This window comes from Oryx dammah, unplaced genomic scaffold (genome assembly GCF_014754425.2).
Source record: "Oryx dammah isolate SB20612 unplaced genomic scaffold, SCBI_Odam_1.1 HiC_scaffold_11203, whole genome shotgun sequence".
Taxonomy (NCBI): domain Eukaryota; kingdom Metazoa; phylum Chordata; class Mammalia; order Artiodactyla; family Bovidae; genus Oryx; species Oryx dammah.
Window position 1 is genome coordinate 1,894,983 of NW_024080596.1, and position 6,000 is coordinate 1,900,982.

The following is a 6,000-nucleotide window of genomic DNA, read 5'->3' on the forward strand; positions in this document are numbered from 1 at the left end:
GACACAGTACCCCATTGTAGTTTTGATTTTCATTTCTGGAAATGGGGAAACAGTGGAAACAGTGTCAGACTTTATTTTTGGGGGGCTCCAAAATCACTGCAGATGGTGACTGCAGCCATGAAATTCAAAGACACTTACTCCTTGGAAGAAAAGTTATGACCAACCTAGATAGTATATTCAAAAGCAGAGACATTACTTTGCTGACTAAGGTCTGTGTAGTCAAGGCTATGGTTTTTCCAGTGGTCATGTATGGATGTGAGAGTTGGACTGTGAAGAAAGCTGAGCACCAAAGAATTGATGCTTTTGAACTGTGGTGTTGGAGAAGACTCTTGAGAGTCCCTTGGACCGCAAGGAGATCCAACCAGTCCATTCTGAAGGAGATCAACGCTGGGATTTCTTTGGAAGGAATGATGCTAAAGCTGAAACTCCAGTACTTTGGCCACCTCATGCGAAGAGTTGACTCATTGGAAAAGACTCTGACCCTGGGAGGGATTGAGGGCAGGAGGAAAAGGGGACGACAGAGGATGAGATGGCTGGATGGCATCACTGACTCGATGGACATGAGTCTGAGTGAACTCCGGGAGTTGGTGATGGACAGGGAGGCCTGGCGTGCTGCGATTCATGGGGTCGCAGAGTCAGACACAACTGAGCGACTGAACTGAACTGAACTGAACTGAGTAACTAGTGATATTTGACATCTTTTCATGTGCCTGTTGGCCATCTGTATGAATGCTTTGGAGAAATAATGCCATTTGCTGCAACATGAATTAAACTAGAGATTATCATACTAAGTGAAATAAATCAGAAAGACAAATACCATATAATATCACTTTTATGTGGAATCTAAAATATGCCACAAATGAACCTGTCTACAAAGCAGAAACAGTGTTGTGGTTGTCAAGAGTGAGGGAGGGAGAGTGATGGACTGGAAGTTTGGGGTTAGCAGATGCAAATTATTATATTATAATGGATAAAGAACCAGGCCCTAATGTATAGTAGATGGAGATATATTCAATATCCTATGATAAGACATAATGAAAATGTTATATATATTATATATAACTGAGCCAGTTAGCTGTACAGCAGAGATTGACACAACATTGTAAGTCAACTCTACTTAAATTTTAAAAAAGCAATAACAAAACAAAACATGTAAGTATAAAGTATACAGTTCAGAAGAAATACTTTTACTATACCCTGTACTGATCAGATCACATTAGGAATATTGAATTTGAATCTGAAAACCATATAAAACTATTAAATAAAAAAAAACTATTAAATATTGATAATAAATTTTTACAATCAGAGCAATGTTACAAGACAAAGTGCTGTCTTGGATGGCTTTGAAGTCTTGTTGGCAAATCTGCCCACTTAACCCTCAGGAGTCTTCTATCTAAAATAAATTATTAATAGAATCAGGTACTACTGAGGAAAATGCATTGGTTCACAAGCACACAATACAGAGTCAGCCAATGTGTATTTGTCTAATATGCCTCTTCAAGTATCAGCCTTCCTGCTGTTTTTGAACTTGTCAGATATGATGAGGTGAATAATGTCTGTAAAATATTCCAAAAATTTTAAGCAAACACAAGCAAAGCATGCATGTTGTAGGTCAGCAAACATATGAATACACAGGTGAAATTATTATCTCTGAGCTAGGATATTGTCTATATGTAGAGAAGATTTGATAAACTTTACTCTGAAGGAAGGCAAGGTAAAAACCTCTGGAGGTTTGAATCATGTGAGTAGTAGGTTTGTCTTTTTTTGTTTGTTTTTTAATTTTGATTTTGTTCTAAATCAAGAGGCTCAGAGCAGGTGAGTAGATGGACTTGATGTCTTTTAATTTTTAAAAAATTTAACTTCAGAATGTGATATACAGATTACTATAATGACTTTTCTCAACATAGTAACTCAGAAGCTTTTCCTAGTACTTTTAAAATATTATTTAAATTCTTCAGTCTCGTAGTCAAAATTCTCTAAAATCTAGCCCTAAGGAAATTACTGTTTATATTCTCACCCCAAGATACACCTATTTTCTCAATTGTAGAAAGATTAAATTATATAACGTAAAGAGAGGGCTTATTCATAGAGAAATAGCCATCATCTTCTTTTTCATCACTTTCTTCATTATCAGGTATTTCATCATTCCACAGTGATTATCAGTCTCTTTCCTCAGAACACACACAATCCTGGACACTGGAGAAAGATAGTATTAATCTATTGATTCTGAGTAGAAGAATCATAACATTAATAATAAATTTTATCATAGAATATAATTTCAATGTTTTGCTACTCTGCAACATTTCAGAGAGAAAGAAAAGTGAGTCACAAGAAAGCCATAAGCTATCAATATTAATAGTTATTAAAGAATAAACTCAACTTCTTTCAATGTTCTGAGAGCAATATCACTATAATCTCCACACTTTCCCTCTCTCTCTGATTTTGAACAGGCTGAGAGACTTAGACTCACAGACTGGCCAGGATCTCATACTCTGGAATCTAATGACCTTATTTGTACCCTGATTCTGCTGCTGACTATCAGTGTGCCCTGGCTCCAGTTACATATTTTCTTTGCCTCAGTTTCCTATATTATAAAATGAAGATTACAAAAATGTGCTTACTTCATTGGGTTGCTGTGAGGATTAATGATTGTAAAATACCTAAAACAGGTCCTGACATGCAGTATGTTTGACATGGGATGATGATGGTGAAGATGATGAAAAGATTATAGCACAGTGAGAATTTATCTTCAAAATGATCACTTCCAAGGTTTTCCATCATAAATATAAATCTAATGACAATTACTAGACTGAGATTACTAAAACAAAACAATGGTGTTAGATATTTAAAGCAAAATTAAAATAAGAACCACAGAAAAAAATCTGATTATCAGGTGAGACTTTAGTTAAAAATAAATTATTAAGGTCTCTTCTACCTTCTCCCCAATTCCTAAAATGCTAACTAGTGAAAGTATATTAGACACCTATTTATGTTCAACAAATTAACCTGAAATCTAGCATCTGAAAACAGTAAACATTTATTATCTCATGGTTTCTGTGGGTCAGGAATTTGGATAAAGCTTCTTTATTTTACTGAAGTACAGTTGATTTACAATGTTGTGTTAGTTTCAGGTGTACAGCAAAGTGATTTGTATATATGTGCTATCTTAATATATATATTACATATGTATAATATTTTCCAAGATTCCTTTCCATTATAGGTTATTCCAAAATATTGAATATGGTTCACTGTGCTAGTCCTTGTTGATTTTATATTTTATATATAGTAGTGTATATCTGTTAGTTTCAAACTTCTAATTTATCCCTTCCCCCTTCCATTTTTCCTTTTCAATATCATGTCTTCTTTGTCTGAGACTCTGTTTCTACTTTGTAAATAAATTCATTTGTAGCATTTGTTTAGATCCCACATAGAAGTAATATCATGATATTTGTCTTCCTCTGTCTGACTTACTTCACTTATTATAATAATCCCTAGGTCCATCCATGTTGTTTCAAATGGGATTACTTTATTGTTTTTAATGTCCAAGTAATAGTCCTTTGCATATAACTATACTTCATCTCCTTTATCCATTTATCTGCCAATGTACATTTAGGTTGCTTCCATGTCTTGGTAAATAGTGCTAATATGAACTCTATGGTATATGTATCTGTCCTCAAGCTCATGGTCTCTAACAGGGTTTTGATTATGTTTTTAGCCAGGACCATTGCCATCTTGCATTTCAACTGGAGCAGAATTTTCTTCAAAGCTCACTCTTGGGTTGTTAGCAGGATTCACTTTTTTGAAGACTGTAGGACTAAGAGACTCAGTTCTTTCTGGTTGTTGGCTGGAGGCCAAGGGCCTGTTCATTAGGTGTTTTACAACATGGCAGCTGGCTTCCATCAGAGCAAGTGGAGAGCAAGTGAGAATGAGTGAAATAGAAGCCTGAGTCTATCATAATCTAATCTTGTATGTGGCATCTCTTTATTTTGATCAAATGTTATTCTTTGGAATCAATCTCTACATCCAGCCCACACTCAATCTCTACATCCACTCCTTCAGAGAAGGGGTTTCACAGCAGTAAGAATTACAAAGTATGTATTATTGGGGACTGTTTTAGAGACTGCCCACCCCAACCAAATACAAAAGAGACTTCATTCATGTGCTGTTACTGTTGTTCTGTTGACTCTTTGCAACCTTATGGACTGTAGCACTCCAGGCTTCCCTGTCCTTCACTATCTCCCGGAGTTTGCTCTAATTCATTTCCATTGAGTCAGTGATGCTATCTACAGAGAAGGCAATGGCAACCCACTTCAGTATTCTTGCCTGGAAAATCCCATGAACAGAGGAGCCTGGTAGGCCACAGTCCATGGGGTCACTAGGAGTCAGACATGACTAGGCGACTTCACTTTCACTTTTCACTTTCATGCATTGGAGAAGCAAACGGCAACCCACTTCCAGCATTCTTGCCTGGAGAATCCCAGGGACGGGGGAGCCTGGTGGGCTGCTGTCTATGGGGTCACACTGAGTCAGACACGACTGAAGTGACTTAGCAGCAGCAGCAGCAGTGATGCTATCTAACTATCTCATCCTCTGTTTCCCTTTTTTCCTTTGCCTTCAATCTTTCCCAGCACCGTGGCCTTTTCCAGTGAGTCAGCACTTTGCATCAGGTAGCCAAAGTATTGGAGCTTCAGCTTCAACATCAGTCCATCCAATGAATATTCAGGGCTGATTTCCTTTAGGATTGACTGGTTTGATCTCCTTACAGTCCAAGGAGGGAATCTCAAAAGTCTTCTCCATCACCACAATCCAAAAGCATCAATTCTTTGGCACTCAGCCTCCTTCATGGTCCAACTCTCACATCTATACATGACTACTTGAAAAACCATAGCTTTCACTATACAGACCTCTGTCAGCAAAGCGAGCTCTTTGCCTTTTATTATGCTGTATAACTTTGTCCTAGCTTTCCTTCCAAGAAGCAACCATCTTTTAATTTCATGACTGCAGTCACCATCCCCAGTAACTCTGGAGACCAAGCAAATAAAATCTGTCACTTTTTCCACTTTTCACACTTCTATTTTCCATGAAGTGATGGGACCAGATGCCATGATCTTAGTTTTTGAGTGTTGAGTTTTAAGCCAGCTTTTTCACTCTTCTCTTTCACCTTCATTAAGAGGTTCTTTAGTTCCTCTTCACTTTCTGCCATTAGAGTGGTATCATCTGCATATCTGAGGTTGTTGATATTTCTACAGCAAGCTTGGTTCCACCATGTGATTCATCCAGCCTTTCAATTTCACATGATATTTTCTCCATATAAGTTAAATAAACAGGATGATAATATATAGCCTTGTTGAACCCCTTTCCAAATTTTGAACCAGTCCATTGTTCCATGTCAAGTTCTAACTGCTTCTTCTTAACTTGCATATAGGTTTCTCAGAAGACAGGTAAGAAGGTCTGGTATTTCCATCTTTTAAATCATTTTCTACAATTTGTTGTGATCCACTTAGTCAAAGGCTTTAGTACAGTCTATGGAACAGAAAGAGATTTTTTCTGGTATTTCTTTGCTTTCTCTATGATCTGATGAATGTTGGCAATGTGAACTCTGGCTCCTCTGCCTTTTCTAAACCCAGTTGTACATCTGGAAGTTCTTGGTTCATATACTGTTGAAGCTTGGATTGAAGGATTTTTAACATAACCTTACTAGCATGCTAAATAAGTACAATTGTCCTGTAGTTTGAACATTCTTTGGCATTGCCCTTCTTTGGGATTGGAATGAAAACTGACATTTTCCAGTCCTGTGGCCATGGCTAAGTTTTCCAAATTTGCTGACATATTGAGTTCAGCACTTAAACAGCATCATCTCTTAGGATTTTAAATAGTTCAGCTGGAATCCTCTCAGCTCCACTAGCTTTGCTTGCAGTAATTCTTCCTAAGGCCCACTTGACTTCACATTCCCAGGATGTATGGCTCTAGTGAGGGATCACACCATCATGGTTATCCCAA